We start from the raw sequence: 23,681 nt of genomic DNA, 5'->3' as shown, positions 1-23,681 counted from the left end.
TACTACTTTTGGTATTGGTCTGCTCTTCTTTTTCTAGTGCTTTGAGCTGTAGTGTTAACCTCGTTTATTTGTTGATTCTACTTCTTTTTTTGAATGCACCCCATGAAATAAATCTTCCTCTAAGTACTGCTTTCATAGTGTCCCAGAGATTTTGATATGATGTGTCTTTGTTCTCGTTTACTTCTAAGAATTTTTTTATTTCCCTCCCGATGTCTTCTGTTATCCATTCATCATATAATAGTGTATTATTTAGTCTCCAGGTATTGGAGAAGTTTCTGTTTTTTATTCTGTCATTTATTTCTAATTTCAATCCATTATGATCTGATAGAGTACAAGGTAGTATCTCTATCTTGTTGTATTTGCTAACAGTAGCTTTGTGGCATAAAATATGGTCTATTTTAGAGAAGGATCCATGTGCTGCTGAGAAGAAAGTGTATTCATTCTTTGTTGGATGGTATATTCTATATATGTCCGTTAAGTCTAAATTGCTGATTGTGTTGTTGAGATCTATAGTTTCTTTATTCAATTTTTGTTTGGACGATCTATCCAGTGGTGAGAGAGGTGTGTTAAAATCGCCTAGTATTATTGTGTTGTGGTCTATTTGATTTCTGGAATTGAGAAGGATTTGTTTGACGTACGTGGATGAGCCAATGTTCGGGGCATAGATATTTATGATTGTTATGTCTTGCTGATTTATGCTTCCCTTAAGCAGCATGTAATGTCCTTCTTTATCCCTTCTGACTAGTTTTGGTTTGAAGTCCACATTATCTGAGATGAGGATGGATACTCCAGCTTTTTTGCTGTGTCCGTGTGCATGGTATGTTTTTCCCCATCCTTTCACCTTTAGTCTATGGTTGTCTCTTTCTATGAGATGAGTCTCTTGCAGGCAGCATATTGTTGGATTTTTCTTTTTAATCCAATCTGCCAGTCTGTGTCTTTTGATTGATGAATTCAGGCCATTAACATTCAGGGTTATTATTGTGATATGATTTGTATTCCCAGTCAATTGACTCATATTTGTTTTTGACATGATTTGGTTTCTCCTTTATTTGGCTATTCCTTTAGGCTAGCGCCTCCTGTTGCTGATTTGCATCGTTGTTTTTCATCTCTTCCTCATGGAATATTTTGCTGAGAATGCTCTGTAATGCTGACTTTCTTTTTGTAAATTCCTTTAGCTTTTGTTTATCATGGAAGGATCTTATTTCATCGTCAAATTTGAAGGTAAGTTTTGCTGGGTATAAGATTCTTGGTTGGCATCCATTTTCTTTCAGGGCTTGGTATATGTTGTTCCAGGCCCTTCTAGCTTTTAGGGTCTGGATTGAAAAAATCTGCTGATATTCTTATTGGTTTCCCTCTGAATGTAATTTGATTCTTTTCTCTCGCGGCCTTTAAAATTCTGTCTTTATTTTGTATGTTAGGTATTTTCATAATAATGTGCCTTGGTGGGGGTCTGTTGTAATTTTGTATGTTTGGAGTTCTATAAGCCTCTTGTACTTGGTTTTCCATTTCATTCTTCAGATTTGGGAAATTTTCTGTTATTATTTCATTGAATAGATTGTTCATTCCTTTGGTTTGTTTCTCTAAGCCTTCCTCAATCCCAATAATTCTCAAATTTGACCTTTTCATGATATCCCATAGTTCTTGGAGATTCTGTTCATGATTTCTTACCATCTTCTCTGTTTGTTCCACTTTGTTTCAAGGTTAAATATTTTGTCTTCAATGTCTGAGGTTCTGTCTTCCAGGTGTTCTATCCTATTGGTTATGCTTTCTATGGAGTTTTTAACTTGGTTTATTGTTTCCTTCATTTCAAGGATTTCAGTTTGGTTTTTTTTCAGTATCTCTAACTCTTTATTGAAATGATCTCTTGCTTCCCGTATTTGGTCTTTTAACTGTTGATTGGTGCGATCATTTAATGCCTGCATTTGCTCTTTCATCTCCTCCTTCAATGCCTGCATTTGCTCTTTCATCTCCTCATTAGCTTCCCTGATCGTTTTAATTACGTACATTCTGAACTCCCTTTCTGACATTTCTTCTGCTGTGCTGTCATTGGGTTTTATTGATGTAGTATCTAGGTTTGTTTGGGACATTTTCTTCCCTTGTTTTCTCATATTGGTCAGTTGTCAGTGGGACCCTGAGATATTGCAGTTTTCCACTACTGGCTTATAGTGTCCCAGTAGATTTCCAGTGTATCACCTCCCAGCCTTCAGTAGCCTGATGTCTTGGAGGAATCTGATAAAGCAGCTCATTCGAAGAATACTGCCCCTAGCCCCTACTGGTTCCACGTTTTGGATCTGGCTCTGTGCAGAAACGCTCTCACTGTGGGCCTGCACCATGCAGCTGGCCGTGTGGGAAGAGCCCACTGCTGGAGTGTGGAAGACTACCTTGGGAAGACTCAAGCTGCCCTGCCCGGCTCTGCTAAGCCACCTCTATCTGGGCCTGCCACCCGGGGCTGAGCTTTACCCAGTGGGCAGACTCACCCGTGGCTCCACTTCAGTCCGAGTCTCTCAATGCCTCCCCCTTCTTAACTCCTGGGTTGTGGAGCGACCGGGGTGCAGTCTCCCTCTAGGCCGCCATCTTGGATCGCCCCGTGAAGAGAGCCTGCAGCCGGAGTGGGCAGAGCCGCCTGAAGAGGTCTCCGCTGCCCTGCCCTTATCCCTGAGGCTGATTGCAGATCGAGGCTCTCCGCTGGTTCTTTGCAGGAGTACACTGCACTGCAGCGGCTCCGGGACTCGGAGCCTGCTCTGTTCAGAAAGGCTCTCACTAGCGGGCCAGTTCCGTTCCGAGGACCTGGAGAAGCTGGCTATGTGGGCGGGGCCCACCGCCGGAGTGCGCAGGACTGCCTGTGGATGACTCTAGCTGCCCTGCCCGGCTCCGATAAGCCACCTCTATCTGGGCCTGCCACCCGGGCCGAGCTTTACCCAGTGGGCAGACTCACCCGTGGCTCCACTTCAGTCCGAGTCTCTCAATGCCTCCCCTTCTTAACTCCTGGGTTCTGGAGCGACTGGGGGTGCAGTCTCCCTCTAGGCCGCCATCTTGGATCGCCCCCCCCCCGATAATTCTTAAATTTGGTCTTTTCATGGTATCCCATAATTCTTGGAGAGTCTGTCCATAATTTCTTACTATTTTCTCTGTTTGGTGAACTTTGTTTTCACAATTAAATATTTTATCTTCAATATCTGAAGTTCTGTCTTCCAGGTGTTCTATCCTATTGGATATGCTTTCTATGGAGTTTTTAATTTGGTTTATTGTTTCCTTCATTTCAAGGATTTCTGTTTGGCTTTTTTTCAGAATCTCTTTCTCTTTATTGAAATGATCCTTGCTTCCTGCATTTGCTCTTTTAACTGTCGATTGGTGCGATCATTCAATGCCTGCATTTGCTCTCTTATCTCATGGTTTGCTTCTCTGATCACTTTAATTATGTACATTCTGAACTCCCTTTCTGACATTTCTTCTGCCATGCTGTCATTGGATTTTATTGATGTAGCATCTAGGTTTGTTTGGTACACTTTCTTCCCTTGTTTTCTCATATTCTTCATGTATCTTCCCCTCTTGGAATGCAAATCTGAGGTATTGCTGTTTCCCCCCTATAGACTTATAGTGTCCCTGCAGGTTTCCAATAACTCACCTCCTAGTCTTCAGTAACCCGAAGTCTTGGAGGAACTTGATAATGCAGTGACCCAAAAAGGATGCTGCCCCTCTAGGAATGGTGACCTCCAGGTGGGGTATATTCCCTGCTAGTGGGCAAATGTGCCTCCACGTGTTGACAGATTGTCAGCTGCAGGGGCACTAGACTGCAGTCTGGGACCCAGGAGGTCTGGGCCTGGGTCTTGTGGCCTACCTTCCCAGCACAATAGTCTCTCCTGGCTACTCTGCACTGGTCCCAGCTCTCTGGGCCCACCTCCCCAGCTGGGAAGTCTTGCCAGTGACTCTATGGTACTTTTATTATTTATTTTTATATGGTGCTGAGGATGGAACCCAGTGCCTCAAATATGCCAGGTAAGTGCTCTCCTGCTGAGCTACAACTTTAGCCACTATAGTGATATCTTATTGGAAGAACATAAATGCAACCCCTGTGATGGATAAAATTCTTTATTGAGAAGAAATGATCATCATATGCAGAGTAGGCCATACGTCTTCCATCACTGGATTTTGTTAAACTATGTGTAGCAAAAGTTAATTTCTACATTCAGTAAATAAATGGAGGACAGTTACCTCTTTTCTAGCTTTATTGTGGTATTATTGATAAATAAAAGTTATATATTTTCAAGGTAGACAAGGTGATGATGTGATACACAAATATTATATAATGATTACCATATCAGATTAATTAACACGCGTATTACCACAGAATTACTGAATATTATGTGTTTGTGGTGAGGACACATATGATCTACTGTCTTAGCAAATTTTAAACAAACAAAACAAATATTATCAACTTTGGTCACCTCGTTGTACCTAAGAGGATAGTTACATATTTATAAGAGTTAGGCAGCAATTAGTAGACATAGAAAGCCTATGGTCATCAAAAAACTCCAGAAGAAATGTTGTAGTGCTTTTAATACCTCAAAGAGGTGGAATTAGGTGGACAGGAGTAAAGTTATGCATGGAAAAGTCAATATTAAACAGGATGTCTTCTCTAGTTTAGAAATAGAGTTAGTGTTCACATTTAAATAGTCATTGCCAGCAATTAAAGTTGTTTTGGAAATGTTATTTATGAACTACACTTGACTGTTTTTCTTTAAAAATGCTTTAAATACTTATCTATCAATTGGACAAATAACGAAATACATAAGTAACCAACTGAAGAATAATTACAGTGCTTCCTGCCAGGCCTGGCGGTGCACACTTGTAATCCCAGCTACTTGGGAGGCAGAGGCAGAAGGATCACAAATTTAAGGCCAGCCTCAGTAACCTAATAAGACCCTGTCTCAAAATAAAAAAAATAAAAATGATGGGGATGTAGTCTGGTGGTAGAATGACCTTGGTTCTGTCTCCTCTTGTACAAAAACAAACAAACAAATAAATATATAGAAATCTTAAAACCATAGGCCACTCTATAACATAATGATTGCAGTTTATCATTAAGCTTCAGTTAATATGGCTCTGTTTCAATGAAACAAATCATGTGTCTCTGGGACAATATAATCTCTTTGATTTAGTTACCTAAAATCCTTTTGAAATTTTCTATTTAAGCCATATGATCACTGCCACCCACATGCCATCTGGCGGCATGTCTCCAGACGGCACATAGGAAGTAGTAAGCCTCTAAAATTTCACCCTATAAATCCAAACCAAGAAAGTGCTTATAAACATCTTCACATTGCTGAATAATGATGTAGGATTTTCTGGCTTTTAGGAAGTATTTTTATTATAGCTACTTAAACAATTAACACAAACCTTTACTTCTACTCAGTATTGTTTGAACTTCTGGGCCTTCTAGCAAAACAGCTAGCAACCATGCAGACAAGACTTACCCTCCCAAACTCAATTCTTGTTTTGGGTGGGTCCCCAAAATATAAGAGCTAGTAGGACAATATAGTTACATCACAACTTATCAGTCATGATGTTGCTTCAGAAACCTGTCTGTTTTTGGTCAACTCTTAGGGGTTTCTGAGCCTTGATTATATATTAGAACCACTTGAGGTGCTATAAAAAATCCTCATGTCAGATCACATACCAGAGGAATTATTTTAAAATCTCTGGGAGTATGAACAAGGTATCTAAATTCTTTCCCCCAGAGCTGTAGATCAAACTCAAGCCTCTTGCACACTAGGCAAATGCTTCATCATTTAGTTACACCCCAGACCCAGGCATCCAAATTTCTAAAGCTTTTCCAGATGCATACAATGAGAAGCCACGTTGAAAAACACAATCCTAAAAGAATGTCTTTATTTAACATAAAACTGTATATCTGTGGAGATAAAGTACTTTGAAGTTTTTAAATATGACAAATATATTGGAAATAATGCAATGAGATCATAATTTTTAGTATTGGAACAAAGAAAATTTAAGAGACTGATATACTTTTGGTGGTATATTGAAATATAAAACAAACTAAAAGCTATATTATGTGGTTTAGATTGAATGGTATTTTCAAAACAGTGTTAGTCATCCAGTTCTGAAAAATAATATATCACCAAAAGGTTATGAATGGTATCAGCTATTTAATACAAATAAGAAAAATGAAATTCTTTTATAGAAAGAAAATGTTTCTTAAGGACCTAATAGAAATTCTTGGATTGAATGCAACAAGCCTTTTTTAGAACACATGAAAAGAAAGTAGATATCATAAATATAATAGGAGAAACAGATTATTCATATACTGAGTTTTCTCCAAGCACAAGTATAGAGTTATTCTATTCACTTATTTTTTTATAATGTTTTGTCCATATATTTCTTTGCATGAAATATTTGGCTTAAAATTTACATAATTTCAAATGATTCATTATTTGATTTTTTTTTGCTATTGCTTAAAATTTTTATTTACTTTTCTAATATGAGTTGGATCTGGAGTTTGATATAAATAGGACATAGGTGTTAATTACAACTGAAAGAAATCTTTTTTTAATTAAAATTAAAATTTACCTCTGCATGTTCTTTTTAGGACCTTACCATCTAAGCAGAAAATAACAGCACTTATGTTTCAATTTATGCCACAAGTTTTGCACCTGCTATATATTTATATCTTTTATATATAATTTCATTTGAAATTAAAATGCTATTCACCAATAAAGATTAAAAGGTGCTTCATATGATGCCATCACTTAGAAAAACCTTCCTTTAACACTAAATTTAATAGCAGTTAGAACATCAAAACTTAATTTCAAATATCAAAATAAGTATCATATTCATAGTAAGTATTCTAATGCATTTACATATTAATTTGATGATTTCATAGTATAATTTCAAAGTCATTATATATGTGACTATATATAAATATATATAATGAGATTGACATTATCAAATTCATGTGTTTATATTTGGTAATATAGTTTCTACCTATAGCGTCTATTATATTTGATGTAATATAATAACAAATATATATATTTGGTAATACCAATCCATTTCATCTCAAAAAGAAAAAGAGATTAGAAAATGGATAGTTTAATTAAAGCTTTTCATTTTTTAGTCCCACATAATCTTCCATTTATATTTTTTGTTAAACCTTGAAAAGCGCTGTTCATATTAACTAACATCATCATTCCTGAGTTTGGCCCACATTTTTGTATTTTAATATTTTGGAGGCATTATCCTCCTTTCACTTGTAGTTCAAAAGGTCTCAAAGACTAATTTGGAAAACCAAAACAAAACAAAACAAAAAACCCAAAAATGTATTCACTTACTGAAACAAAAATGTGACTGCGATATAACAGAATATTTTGGGCCATAATAGGAATGAGGTATAAATACATGTTCCAACAAAGATGAATAGTGAAAATATTATGCTAAGTGATCCAATTTGTATGAAATGTCTAGAAGGAAATATATGTATATACTTTTCTCTCTCTCTATTCTCTCTATGTATACATATGCACATGTGTGTGTGTGTGTGTGTGTGTACGCCTTCTTTATATATATAGAGAAAGTAGATTGGTAGTCGCCTAGGGCAGAGGAGTTGTGGAGAGAAATGGAAAGTGACTATTAATGAATATAGGCAGTGTTTCTTGTTGGGATCATGAAAACATTCTAAAATTAGATTATAATGAGTTGTACAGCTCTGTAAATATGCTAAAATGATTGGATTTTATAATTTAAATGGATGAGTTTTGTAGTATATTAATATATTATAAAGGTGTTGTTTTTAAAAAAATAGACAAATTTTGGAAGATGCTAAAAGATTGGTACAAAGCTCAGTTTATGAAATAATTTACATAGGGTATGATAGACTTACTTCATGAAAGTAATGCTGAAATGAATAATGTGGTTTTGATAATAGACATTCCAATTAGGATGAGATGGAATCTTAGGGTAGTTTTGATTTGCATTTCTCTTATTACAAGAGATGTTGAACATTTTTTTCATTATCTGTTGATTGCTTGTAGATCCTTCTCTGTGAAGTGTCTGCTCATTTCCTTTGACTATTTATTGATTGGGTTATTTGTATTCTTGGTATAAAGTTTTTGAGTTCTATATAGATTCTGGAGATTAGTGCTCTGTCTGAAGTATGTGTAGCAAAGATTTTCTCCCACTCTGTAGGCTCTCTCTTCATATTGTTGATTGTTTCCTTTGCTGAGAAAACTATTTTTAGTTTGAATCCATCCCATTTATTGATTCCTGCTTTTATTTCTTGTGCTTTGGGAGTCATGTTAAGGAAGTCTGGTCCTAAGCTGAAATGATGAAGATTTGGACCTACTTTTTCTTCTATTAGGTGTAGGATCTCTGGTCTAATTCCTAGGTCCTTGATCCATTTTGAGTTGAGTTTTGTGCAGGGTGAGAGATAGGGGTTTAGTTTCATTTTACTGCATATGGATTTATAGTTTTCCCAGTACCATTTGTTGAAGAGGCTATCTTTTCTCCATTGTATGTTTTTGACACCTTTGTCTAGTATTAGAAACTGTATTTATGTAGGTTTGTCTCTGTGTCCTCTTTTCTGTACCATTGGTTTACCTGTCTATTTTGGTGCCAATATCATCCCATTTTTGTTACAATTGCTCTGTAGTATAGTTAAAGGTCTGGTATTGTGATACCTCCTGCTTCACTCTTCCTGCTAAGGATTGTTTTAGTTATTCTGGGTCTCTTATTTTTCCAAATGAATTTCATGATTGCTTTTTTAAGAATACAAGCAATAATAGGTATTGGCGAGGATGTGGGGAAAAAGGTACACTCATATATTGCTGGCGGGAAAGCAAATTGGTTTAGTCACTCTGGAAAGCAGTATGCAGATTCTTTAGAAAACTTGGAATGAACCACCATTTGACCCAGTTATCCCACTCCTTAGCCTATACCCAAAGGACTTAAAATCAGCATACTACAGTAATGCAGCTACATCAATGTTTATAGCTGCTGAATTCACAATAGCTAGATTGTGGAACCAAACTAGATGCCCTTCAATAGATGAGTGGATAGAGAAACTGTGGCATATATACACAATGGAATATTATTCAGCCATAAAGAAGAATAAAATTATGGCATTTGCAGGTAAATGGATGGATCTGGAAAATATCATGCTAAGTGAAATTAGCCAATCCCAAAAAACCAAAGGCTGAATTATTTCTCTGATAAGTGGATGATGATACATAATCGAGGGGAGGGGAGGCAAGAATGGAGGAAGGATGGATTGTATAGAGGAAAATAAGGGGTGGGGAGAGGGTGGGAGGAAGGAAAGTTAATAGAATGAGACAAACATCTTCGCCCTGTGTACATGTATGATTACACAGATGGTGTGACTCCACTTCATGTACATAGAAATGAGAGAAAGTTGTACCCCTTTTGTGTACAATGAATCAAAATAAGTAAAAAAAAGAAATGAATAATGTGACTAAGTAAAACATGATGCAAAGTATAAGAGAAAATTAGGGCAGGGGTACTATTATAATGTAAGATGGAGCACCCATATATAGAAGATACAAGATATGAAGTGTCTTGTACAGTATCTGGTACAGTAATAATATGTTTAATGAATGACAGTTATTTTTATCATCTTTATGCTCTTCAATATCATCATCATCATTACAAAATTTCTAATAGGAAAATATATGGAGATGCAGATCCCGTCTCATCTCTTGAAGTTATCCTCAGTTGAGTGTGTATGTAATCTTGATGCCATGATCTATCTGGTGTCAGCTCCCCCAATTACAAATAGTGAAATAGTGTGACACTGGGAAAATTAGTAATTTCTATTTGGCTCATCTTTAAAATTCAACCCAATTAAGTTTGAGGAAAAATCTCAGTCTTCCTGCTCATATTTGAGACAATTTACATTTTTGGAAAAAATGGAAACTGTAATAAGGAAAATAAATATTAACAAAACTTTTCTCCTTCAAAGTCAGATTCTGATAAAACTTCAGGAAGACTGAGTAGAGAATATAGCTCAGTAATAGAATACCTGCCTGGCATGCCCAAGGCCTTGAGTTCTATCTCAAGCACCACAAACAAACAAAAAGCTTCCAGAAGAATAATGTAACTGAGAAAGGAATTCTAAACATAGAGGTAAATTTTTGATTTTGGAAGACAGAAGTCTGGAAGTTGGCAGTAGTAACAAATAACTTCAAATTCTATACATTGCATTTAGTAATGGAAAATGCTGATTGAGTGTACCTGGAAGTTGTACAAAGATAATGCCATCTTTACTCAGGAAATAAAATCAATGAACCACTGTGTTGTGAAGGATGAAAATAAATTTCAAGATAACAAAACGTGAGTTCTTCATAGGCAGCTACAGTTCAATTTAATTAAAAAGTCCAAAGTTTTCCACCAAAAGTCATGGAATTTTGAAAGCATTTCCGTAATACCTTTAATAGGCTATTTCCCTACTCTGGACTTTTGTGAGTACAAAGCTTTGTGAAAGTATTAATTATGATATTGAAAAAGTAATTTAAAGGCCACCTAGAGGGCTAGGGACATAACTCAAGGGCAGAGAGCGCTTGCCTAGCATGTGTGAGGCCCTAGGTTCAATCCCCTCACCACACACGCTCAATAAACATCATTTAGTTTTTATTACCTTTATCAATATTGAATACAGAAGTATTGAATGTCCTAAATATTGTATATTCTGAATAAAGATTCTAAGTATTCCATCAATATCTAATATCTTACATGACAATTTATTCTTTGGGATTATGTTTTAATGTGGAGAGCTCCTTCATCTTCTTCTTTTTTTTAAATATTATTTTATGTTGTAAATGGACATAAGGCCTTTCTTTTATTTATTTTTATGTGGTGCTGAGGATGGAACCCAGTGTCTTACACATGCTAGGTAAGCTCTCTGCCACTGAGCCACAACCTCAGCCTCTCCTCCATCTTCTTTCAGCAAGCTTTTCCAAGATTAATCTGCTGTGACTGAAGTTATTTCCTGTCAGCATTTACATAAATAACTTTTATGCCCTATAGGCCAGTGTGTTTTTGTAATTCTTAGTTTTTGTTCTAAGTCTGATTTTCAACTTCTAGGTTTGTGAAGAAAGTTTTTCAGGCCATCCCAGACTCTCTGACTCTCTTCTGTCCCTATTCTCCACCTCCCTAGTTTTTCTTTTCCAAAAGTCTATTGTAATATGACTCAGAATCAGAACCACAAGCCTTTTACACCTTAACCATAAACACAAGAAGGAGTCCCCAGAGTGAATGCAAAAGACGCATCCTTTCTCATTATACAAAGTTACTCCAAAGAGAAAGAAAGCAAGGATTCTTTTTGCCTTAGTCAGTAAGAATGACTTTGTGAAAACTTGCGTCTCCAGTTGTTATGGTTTGGATCTGGAATCCCCCAAAGATTTATATGTTGAAGACTTGTTCCCCAATGCAGAAATGTTCAGAGGTGTGACTTTTAGGAAATGATTTGATCATGAGGATTCTAAGCTCATAGGTATATTAATCCATCTGATGAATTAATAATTTGAGCAGACCAACAGGCTGTGGTGGAAACCGTAGAAAATGGAATCTAGTAGAAGGGAGTGGGTCCCTGGGGACATGCCCTTGGAGATTATACATCTTGTCCCTGGTCCTTTCTCACTCTGCTTCCCAGCTTCCATGATGTGAACAACTTTCCTCCACCATGCCCTTCTATCATGAAAAATGATAGAAAGTTCTATCTCTGGCTTACCTTAGGCCCAAAGCAGTGGAGATAGCTACCATGAACTGAAACCTCTGAAACCATGAGCCAAAATAAATCTTTCCTCTTCAAAGTTGTTCATGTCATATATTTTGGTCACAGTGACAAAAAGCAGACTAACATAACATACCTGTCACACAAAAGTGAGATACCTTCAACATGGACCCACTAATTGGTGATACGAGGCAGGCCATTCTAAAAGGAATTAAACCAAAATTAATGTGGCAATGAGGAAAGAGACAACAAATGCCATTTATGCATTGAGACCCTTTATTTAGACAAATTCTTCTAGGAACTGGACAGTTGGTAGGCAAGTTTCTCAGGCCCCCAGTCTATAGCTGGCCACTTGGAGAAGCAGATGTGACAATCTGTTCCTCCTGGCATGGAGAAAACCAGAGAGACAGCTCTTACTGGATCCAAGTTAAACTCCCAGAATACAAGACAGGATAATTTCATTCATTTTTAAAAATTGCATTCCCCCTATAAAGTTTGTGCAAATAGGCATTGGTCCTGTGAGAACTGTACTCTCCAGAATATAAGGCAAGCTTAAACAATAGGCTTAAAGGACCTATTTAGGTGTTCTTCCCTATGATTCCTTCTTAGGACAAATGCCACAAAGAACAGTTATAAATGAAAACTGCAGCTACCGCTGGGAGGTAACTCAATGACCAATGAACACTCAAAGCAAAATTCACAGGAGTCATAATACCCAAAGTAATAATTCTTACAAATATTTTCTCCAGGTAATCTAAATTTGGAAATGAAAAGACAAAGAGAAACTTACTACTCTCATTTGGCTGGATCCCTCAGGGGCAAAAATCTGGGACTGAGTTAGTAAAAAAATTTTCCCTTTTCTAGCTTTGTCAGATGGCTTTTTATCTCAACTATAGCCTCTGGAACAAGAGAGATTTCCTAACCATTCTTCATGGTTGCCAGTATTGTAGGGGAGGAAAATATCTTTCATCTATACTCTTATATTCTGCTACCGTGTGGCCTGTGAATTAAACTGTTAAAAGACAGATTAACAAGAGAAAAGGCATACACATTTTATTTGATGTTAACACTTTAATTTTTACATGCATGGAGACCTTCACAGAAAAGAAGTGAAGAAGACCTAAAGAAGTAGATAGACCCTGGGGATTATATACCATTTTAACAAAAGGCAATAAATTGTACAGAATTGACAAGATAAAAGAGAAAGGGTTGGAGCTTCTAAGAGCAGTAAATGTTGGGAAGGTAAACAAAAAGGGGAGATTATTGTGAGATAAGAGTTATTTCTAAAAGATTTTTTGTGCTGGGTGTGGTGGTACATGCCGATAATCCCAGCAACCCAGAAGGCAGAGGTAGGAGGATGGCAAATTGGAGGCCAGCCTCAGCTACTTAGTTAGATCCTGACTCAAACATAAAAAATAAAGGCTGGGAAAGGAGATCAGTGGAAAAGTACCCTGTGTTCAAGCCACAGTATGCACCCCCCCAAATAAGGTTTGTTTATATAGACCCATCTCAGTGCAACTTTCTTCCTCCAGTGATAAGGATTGTTGTCTTCCTTGTATAAGAAAGAAAAAGAATATCTTCACAAAGAGAAGTTCATTTCCTGCTTTTTAGGCAAAGAGAGGGATGCCAAAGAGCTCTTTTTATGTTTGTGGTTTCTTAATTGCTTACAGCTCAAAATAATCCTCAGGCTAATATGGAATATTTTGGGGTGGCATATTATGATCCCCTTCATAGACTTGTCTGCTTAGTAATGGGTTGCTTAAGTCCCAGTGATATTTATTTATGAAAATAGTGATAAACAATTTATAACTTGTTGAAAATTCCTTGACTGAAAGTGGGTGTTTTCAGAGAACTTGAGTCCTTGCTCCTCAGCATCACCATCTGGTGGCAAAAATCTCAAAGAGACTATAATCTTTCAGGGACCCTAAGACTAGTAGGGTGCATGTAGCTAATTCACATGTTGCACAAGTGATGCACCTACCACAATATTCTTTAAACATTAGCACATTTTTGTCTGAATCAAGCTATATAACTGAGAAACACTTTCTATACTTGTGTTAGAGGAAAGGATTTATACTTTTAATTAGGTTGTTAGTGTTATATGAGAAGTTTTGCCATTTAAAGAAACAACTGAATCCATACTATAGCCTGTTTGTGTATATTTGCGTGTACACCTTAGTGATCATTTTAATGGTTTGATCAGTGTTATTAATTTTCTGCTTGGAAGATTGGTCCCTTCATCTCCCAGAGAGTGTTTTTTAAATATACACTGCTCAACAACCATAATCATTGTATCCTTATTTTCCTTTTCTCCTTAATATTAGGACTTCAGAGAAGTTCTACTCCTACCTAAGGCAAATGTTCCTCCATATGGAATTGAGCCACCACCTGGGCCCATGAAATATCATTCAACATTTGAATTTTTTCAAATGAAGAAGGAATTTTTTTCTTTGATTTTTTTTTTTTCAGTAAAGATTCACAACCCATTTCCAAAATCCCTCCTTGACTTTCCTACCCTCTGCTTGCTTAGACTCTTCTGGAGCAAACTTCTATAAGATCTAGAATGTGCTTAATGCTTTGACATCCTTGCCTTGAACACATTCTTTTTGCCTTCACAATCTGGCATCTGACTCTGTCATCCTGCTGGGATTTCTCTCTGAAAGTTCAACAATAGTCTGGCCAAATTCAACAGCCTACCCTTAATCCTATCCTTTATGTCAAAGTCTCATATTTTACACTTCATTAAGCAAATATATACTATGTAATATTTTATATATAAAAAGGTATAAAGAATAATGTCATGCTCATATGATTTCCAACTAATTGGCTTAAAAATAATACAGCACAAATATTTTTGAAAATCTTATGTACCCCTCTACTTTCTGGTCACATTCTCCTTTATCCTTCTTAATTACCTCTTTCTCCTCCAAGAAATCATGATTGTGAATTTTGTATTTATCTTTAGTATTAATTTTTATACTCTTACCACATTCATTTGTATCTCTAATTTATATTAAAATGTTTCTCCAGATGTTTTAAAATGTAATTTAAATGGAATTCTTATGCAATTTGGTTTGGTATCCAACTGTATTGATAGTTGTAATTGTGTAATGTTTATTTAAATTGTTGCATGGGATTCCATTGCACGAACAATCAGCATCTATCTCTTCTCTTATTGGTGGCCTTTTAAAGTTTTTAAATTTAAAGTGATGTTACTATGAACACTCTTATATATGCTACCATTGCAAAATTCTCAATAGTGAACCATGAAAACCTTTCATAACTGTATGAGAAAATTTGTTTTTCTACAATGAAGAAACTGGAATTTTGGTAAGTCTGCATTTCTGAAAATACCTGTTTGCTCATTTTGAGAGCCAGTCCTTCTGAAATATGTATTATTTTAGAAAACTTTATGGCCAACTAATCTTCTTTTTCTATTTTTTAAATTTAATTGACAAAAAATTAGATATATTCAGGATGTAAAATGTGATTTGATATATGTACACACTGAGTACTGCTTACCACAGTTTAATTAACATAGCTATTACCACGGATAATTTTCATTTTGATTGCGTGCGCACATGCATGTGTGTGGTAAGGACCTGAAAAACTGATCTTTTGGTAAATTTCAAGTAAACAATACAGTATTTATTGTAGTCACTATGTTACATGTTAGATCCTCAGAATTTGACTTATCTTACAACTGAAAACTTGTACCATTTGACTAACATCTCCCCATTTTCCCTATCCCTTAAACAATTTCATTTGTAGTATTCCTTTCACATTTTCTTTGATTTTTGTTTTGCCAAGATTTATCATATTTTTTTCTAAATGATTCCATTAGATGAGTTTTCTCCTGATCATAAACATGGTCTTTTTTAATTTTTAAATTTTTAAATTTTTTTGGTAGTATGGCCTTTTAAAAATTTATTTATTTTTATTTATTTTAATTCATTGTACACAAATGGGGTACAACTTTTGTTTCTCTGGTAAACATGGTATTCTCTTAAAATGTAATCATGTGCTATAATATGTTCATTAATTTTGTTATTATTATTCCTAGAATTGGTTGACATATAACAATTTAGGCATGCATATGCATGTATGTGCATATATACATAAGCTGTATTCTGCTTAATATTTTGTTTAGAATTTTCACCACTTTATTTAGTGTGATTAACCTATAATTTCCATTTTCTATGCAGTCCTTGTGTTCCAATTTTAGTATGAATTTATACTGACCTCATAAAGTGAGCTGGCAAACAGTTTTCTTCTTATCTGGAATAGTGTGTAAAAATTGAAATGATCTATCTCTTGAATGTTTGGTAGACTCATTATGTGAAGCTATTTAACCCTGATATATGTGTTCTGTGTTATTTCTGGGAGAAATGATTTTGAAATACTGATCCTTTTATAAAATCAAGTACAGGCTTATTAACTTTCTAGTGCATTTTGAGCCCCCTACCCATGTTACACAGTGTTGTAGCTTCTAATTCCCATTTACACTCTTCCTCCTCTTAAATAAGAGAACTTCACTATATAGGTGAACTTAATGCCACTCTGAATGAAAGACTCATTTTTCAATTCTTCCTTGGTGCCAAGTGACTAGATTTTGACCAATGAAATGTAAATCAGAGTACAGTATGGGACTTCTAGGATGAGTGCTTTGAAAGAGCTGATTTAGGAAAGAAAGTCCCTTTATTTGGCCTCTTCTGCATTTTCTCCATCTGCTGGCCTGAAAGAGACCAGATGACTAGGACTCTATTTTGAAGCATGATACGACTCTGGGGATGCCAGCCACATACTAGGATGAACAGAAAGATAGGGTCTGTATCCCTAATAACACCTCTGAGCTGCCTCCTTAGTGCTGAACTGATTATTTCTGTAAGTAAAAGTGTTTATTTACTTTTATGATAAAGAAATAAACATAAAATTTAAATTAGCATTTTTATTTTTATATCATGTGGCAAGAAACTAAGATATTGTTTTAGAAATGTACTTATTTAGAAACTTGCCATTTAATCTAAATTTTCAAATTCATAGATATTTTTATAGCATTCTTTGATATTTTACATTCCTGCCTTATATGTAAATAGATTTCATTTTGTCTTCATTCGATTAATCTTGCAGAGGATCATCTACTCTATTATGTTTTTCCTTGTACAAACTTTTGGTTTTTCAAATCCTTCCTATTGTGTACTTTCTCTTTTCAATTTCCCTAATGTTTGCTTTTATCTTCATTATTTTATTCCAGTACCTTTGAGTTTATTCATTTTTTTCTGACTTCTAACTGATTGGTTCTTTGTTTTTACCTTTCTCTTTTTCTAATAAAAATAAAGTTAGCCATTTCCACCTTTGGTGCACATAGTGAATTTTATTTTTCACTTTTGTTTAGGTTTAAGTTTTGTGGGTTTTAAACATTCTCATTTTTACATGGATTAGCTAGTAATTGGTGTTTTATTTATTTATTTATTTATTTATTTATTTATTTTGTTTTGTTTTGTTTTTTTGGTAGTGGTTGTTAAATGTTCCAAATATGTGGGATCTTCTTTTTTTCAACTATATTTCATGATGTTCCAGGATGTGTCCTAAGTGCTTTCACATATTTAGTCAATGAATCCTCTAAATGACCTTATACGTTAGGAACCTATATTATCTGCATTTCAGATACAAGGATACTTAGACACACAGGGATTGATCTAATGACATTGGGTTTCCTTTGACAAATACTTGGTATATATATTTTCTCATTCTTTAATTTGTTTTTTTCTCTGTCCTTATGTTTAAGTATATGCCCTTTGTAAAAAGTGTATAATGCATATTTTGAACACCAATCAGAGAATGCATGCTTCTTTAAAAATGGATTTGTTTATTTATATTTCTTGTGATTATTGTCATTGCTGGGTTTACGGATTTTGAAATTTTGTGTTTTCTTTTTAACATAATTTTCTGTGCTTCTTTTGGCTTCTGTTAGTGCTTTGCTCAAGGATTTTTTTGTGTGTGTGGTAATTTAACTGTTCCACTTCACTGGTTTGTCAGTTATATATTCTTTTTTTTAAATGATTTTCATTAAAATTTTAACATATATACTTAATAAAATCTAATATCTCCCTCCTCCAGAATTAAACAAAAATCTTAGAAAGTTTCATGTAATTTCTCCCTCCCATCTTACATACTATTATTGTTTCTTTAGTTTCATCATGTTTTGTTATCCACTAAAATAGGCATAATTATCAGTTTGTCAAATTGATTAGTTATCAATTTCCTTGCACACCTTTTTTTTTGTGTTTCAGAACTAACTTTGGAGAGCATTAACATTCTCTAGAAGTTTCTCTAGTAAAAGTTGCTTAGAAAATAATAAGTGCTGTGTGTGAACTGGTGTGGACCAACCCTCAATAGCCAAAGGCTAAATTTTCAGGAACTTTGCAAGCTGGTTGTAAAACACAGGCATTATTAAAAATTAAATTAGGAACAGTTGCAAGTAAATCAATTATATTTAAAATAAAGTAATAAATATTCAAAACTTTCTCTTATGAATTATTTCACTGCATTTTTCTGTTATGTACAATTTTGAGACTTATTTTTTCTGTATGTTGGAAATACTATGTAACGTTTGTTAATGCAAATCTCTTCTCAAATGTGTATTCAGTGACCTTCATTGTTCATGCCTCCATTTTCCAGAGTAAGCGATAAAATATTCATCAGCACATTACTGGTATCACTTTTTGTTTGAAAATCTCTTTATCTGACATTCATTTTTTGAGTCCTAGTATAAGAGAATAAAATTCTGACATAAATTGACAATTATTTTCTTTTAAGAGCAAATACAATATTATTCCATTGGCTGTTAGTTTTACTATTATTGTTGAGACAGCTACTGCCATTTTAATTATAATCTCTTATATTTGTGTTTTTTTTCTCTTTTTGGGTTAGTTTTGAGATCTTCTATGGTGTTTGTTATTGTATGTTTTTTCCATAATGATGTACTTGTGGATTTCTTTTCTTAAAAATCTTGATTTTTTTTCTTACATAGATGATCCATATTGTATGTCAGTTCTGCATACTTCTCAGTCATTAGGTTTTCAAATATTTCTTCTTTCTCATTCTATTATTTTATTCCAATATTTCTAATAGAAGTATGTTAAAAATAGTTGTATTCTATCCTCCTGGTTGCTTAAGTTTTCTTCCTTGTATTCCATCTCTTAGCCAATTTTTAATACATTCTGTGTAATTTATTCAGACCTATTTTTTTTAGTTTCTGTTATGGTTTGGACATGAGTGTCCCTCCAAGATTCATGTGTGAAGACTTGCTCCCCAATGCAGCAATGTTCAGATGGGGATTTGGAGAAGTAACCGAATCATAGAGTTGTGACCTAATCAATGGATCCAGTCCATTGAGGGATTCATAACTGAATGGATTATTAGGTGATGGTGAAAAATGAAGGAGGTGGAAACTAGTTAGAAGGAGTGGGTCCTAGGGGTGTGCCCTTGGGAACTCTTTCTTGTCCTCAACCCCTTTCTCTTCTCACTCTGCTTCCCAGCTGCCACAAGGAGAGCAGATTTCTTGTGCCATGCCCTTCTGCTGTGATGTTCTTCCTCATCTTGAGTCAAAGTAATGAAGCTGGCCAACCGTGTATCGAAATCTCTGAAACCATGAGCCAAAATAAATATATAAATAATAAATATCTCTCTCTCTCTCTCTCTCTCTCTCTCTCTCTATATATATATATATATATATATATATATATAAAGATGCATCACATCACTACTTAGCAGGGAAATGCAAATCAAAACCACAATATCAGATATCATCTCACAACTGTCAGGATAAAATAGAACAAAACAAAATACAAAAAAGAAATATTTGCAAGCAAGCATGTAGAGAAATTGTAACCATGTACACTGTTGTTAAGAATGAAAAGTGGTGTAACCACTATGGAAAATAGTACATTTCTTGAGATTTCTCACAAAAATGTAATAGAGCTGCTATATGATCCTGCAATCTTTTCTGAGTATTTGTTTAAAAGAACTGAAATCAGGATCTCTAACAGATAATAACATTCTAATGTTCATTGCAGCACTATTCAAGATAGTCAGGAGGTATAAATAACCTAACTGTTCATCAATGGAAGAATGGTTAAAAAAAAGGTACATATATACATTGGAATATTACTCAGCTATAAAGAAGGGAATCCTGTAATTTGCAACAAATGGATTAATGTTGAAGATAACATATAAAGTGAAATAAACTAGTTGCTGAAGGACAAATCCTACATGACCTCAATTCTATGAGGTATTTAAAATAGTTAAACTCATAGAATCAGAAAATAGAATGGTGGTTATCAGGGACTGGAGTAGAGGAAGAAATAGGAAATGGCTGACCAGTGGGCATGAGGTTTTCATTACGCAAAATGAATAAGTTCTAGAGAACTACTGTAAAACATAAACTCACATAATAACAAGAGTCCACTATACTGAACAATTTTTTAGGAGGAGCGCACGGGGGGGGGAGGGATAGCCCAGTGGCAGAGCAAGTGCTTAGCATACATGAAGCCTTGGGTTTAATCCCGTCACCAAACACACAAAAATCTGGTAGAGACTAGATCTAATGTAAATTGTTCTTTCCACAATAAAATTTATAAAAAAGTCAACACTGATATCATTTTAATCTTTCAAAATCAACTAATATTTCTTAATATCATTGATAACTATTGTGAGGTTTCCCCAAATATCTTCACCATTTTATTTTTAGGATTTATTTGTTCATATCATGTTCCAAAGTTCACAATTTTATTTAGTTGATATATATCCTTTAAGATACATTTAATCTCTGACAATTCCCCTTCTACCACAAAAAAATGGATCCAATTCCAAGAATCCAGGTGTCCCAAGACCACTTATGAAAAGTTCGCTTTTGCACACTAATTTCAGATATTAGTCTTAGCATGCACTACATTTTCTTATGCATTGGGTCTTTGGAGTGTTCTTTTTTGTTTAATCTCTATTTTTGGTACAGAGGGATATGTTTTGTGATTTGGTATGACTGATCATTTTCTGCCAATGCCCTCTATTTTTAGCAATTTTTCTGCATGTTTTTGCTTGTTTGATTTTTAAATGAACTCTATAAGTAACTTATTTAACACACAAAACACCCAATTGTAATTTTATTGAGACATACTAATTTATAAGTTAACTTGAGAAGAATTACTGTCTTCATAATATAAAGTCATCAGTTTGTTCTAGTTTACTTGTGTTTTTTTCAGAAACATTTTATAGATTTCCTCATAATTGAATGAAGCCTATGCTTTATTAACTGCCTGTCAAATAAAAGAATATTTTTGTATTGTAGATATGGCTTATTTTCCCATTATACCTTTTGATTGGTTATGTATATGAAGTCTGTTGTGTTCTCTGTTCTAATTTTACTATTCATTGATACTTTATTAAAATTTATTTTAGTATTTTCCCATTGATTCTTTTTGGGTTTTCAGCTATAAAACCATACCATCTGTTTTAGACTCATGCTTTCATTTGCTTTCTCTTATATAACTACTTACACCTAATACAAAGTAAGCAGTAGCAGAGATCTTAAGCATATTTCAGCATGGAAATCTCCGATGTTTACCAACTGAGAAATATGCTGGTTTGGGCCATGTGCTTATATGTATGGAAGTATCCTTCAATTTCTATTTAATTTAGTATCTTTAAAAATTAATGGTTTCTGAATTTCATGACATAGTTTTATGCATCTTATAAAGATGATAATGTGTTTTTTCTTCTTCATTCTATTAATATGATAATTGTGTTCATTTTCTCTTCATGTTGAACCACCATTGAATGGTCAAATAAACCCCTATTAGTTATGTAATCCCAAATAATATGTTATTTTTTAATGTGCTGCTGAATTCTGTTTGCTAATGTTTTATTTAAGATTTTTGCATCAAATATTTATAAGTGATACCAGACTGTAGTTTTCATTTGGCTATCAATGTAACACTTACCACATTAAAAAGCATTTGGAAATTTTCTTTCTTTCTATATGCTCTGTAATTGTGGTAGAAGCATTAGAATCAGCAGACCTCCAAAGATTTGGTAGAATTCCCCTGGGAAGCCATATAGCTCTTGTGCTTTTATACAGGTCAATTCTTTATAACTGTCTATTTTTATGTGGGAAATAAAAATATGTTGTATTCTTATTTGGACTGCACTCAAATTTTATAATGCATTTCTTAGGGAAGTAATTATTTTTCTAGGTTTTAAAATGTAATTGCATATATTTGTGCAAAATAGTCTCATTTAAAACAGATGATGGTCATTCTCCACTTGTCATTTCTAATGATGTACACTTGTGGTTCCCTTTCCTGTTTTATTGGGATACCTAATGATATAGGAATTCCCCCCTTCCCAAGAGCTAGTTTTTTATTTAGTTGTTATTTCTACAGTTTTCTACCTTCTATCTCATTAATACTTGATTTTGTCATATTTCTTTAATTATGTTTTCTTTCATTTTATGTTTTATTCTTTTCCTGGGTTTTAAAAATTTGAGTAGTTTATGTATTTTGATTTTTTAGTTTAGTTTTTGATTTTTTAGATGTAGAGATTCAGTTCCATAATTTCTCCTTTGATAACTGTTTTTACTGTATTCCATTTTTATTATATAAAAGAAATTCTCCAATTTTTGTTTTGTATTTCAACTTTGACCTAAGAATTGTTTTTCAATTTTTTCAGGTAGATTTTTTTTTTATTATTTTGCTATTAACCTCTGTACTTCTCACACTACAGAATTCTGTAACATTTCCTTCTTTTTGGAATTATTGAGAGTTTTACAATATTATAATACACCATTCAATTTTTACAAATGTTTTACAAGCACTTTTAGAAAGGATATAGTCTCTGTAATTCAGGGTGCCAAGAATAATATTTTGACACATGCATTCTTTATTGCTGATGCATGTGTCAAAATATATAGTTATATATGTTAACTGCAACACTATTCACAATAGCTAAAATGTGGAATAACCTAGGTGCCCACCAATAAGATCAATGGATAAAGAAACGATTCCATTTTCCAGTCTTTCTCACACTTCATTTTCAGTTTAACAAATTAATGCATGATTTTTATACATCACTGCAGTAATCATGCCTTTCTAAAAATTATTTGGACCCCTATTGCCAACAGATGCTTTAGTCTGTTATTCAAAATTCTACTGTCTAATCTAACTTACCTTTGCTCTCTAGTTGACATTTTTTGTATTCTTTGCATTGCAGCCAAAAATCAGTTAGCCTTTAGTTGTTTACAATTAATTGTCTAAATTGTTTCCAACTTTAATTTCACTATAGTTTTGTTCAAACTGCTTTCTCTGACTGAAATGCACATTTCTACATTCCTGTGTTTCTAAATCCCTCTGAGAGTGCCAACATGATATGTTCCATCAGGGCGATTGGAGTGAAACAGGCTTGAATTCATTTGCCAACTCTGCCACTTTTCAGGTGTGTGTCTCAACCCGTGTTTTTATCTATGAAGCAGGGAAAATGTTTATCTAATTTTATCAGATATATTCTGTAACCTGAAAAATGCTATAATCTATAATTATTAGCTTGCTTTTGCTTCACATTACTTATTCTTTAATGCCAAGTTCAAATACTACATTCTTTTGAAACATTTCCTGACTCGTTGCTAGCACAGTTAGCACTTTATCAGTAATTACCACATTTTGTTTTGTAATGTGTGTGTGCATGTGTGTGTATGCGTGTGTGTGTGTGTGTGTGTGTGCATGTGTGTGCATGTGGTAATGGAGATTGAACCTAGAAAGGCTCTATCACTGAGCCACATCCTCAACCCTCTTTATTTTTTATTTTGAGATAGGGTCTCGTTAAATTGCGGAGGCTGGCCTCCAACTTGTGACCCTCCTGCCTCAGCCTCAGG

The sequence above is a fragment of the Sciurus carolinensis genome, chromosome X, assembly GCF_902686445.1.
Source record: "Sciurus carolinensis chromosome X, mSciCar1.2, whole genome shotgun sequence".
In the NCBI taxonomy this organism is placed as follows: Eukaryota; Metazoa; Chordata; class Mammalia; order Rodentia; family Sciuridae; genus Sciurus; species Sciurus carolinensis.
Note: the sequence above shows the minus strand (reverse complement) of the source record.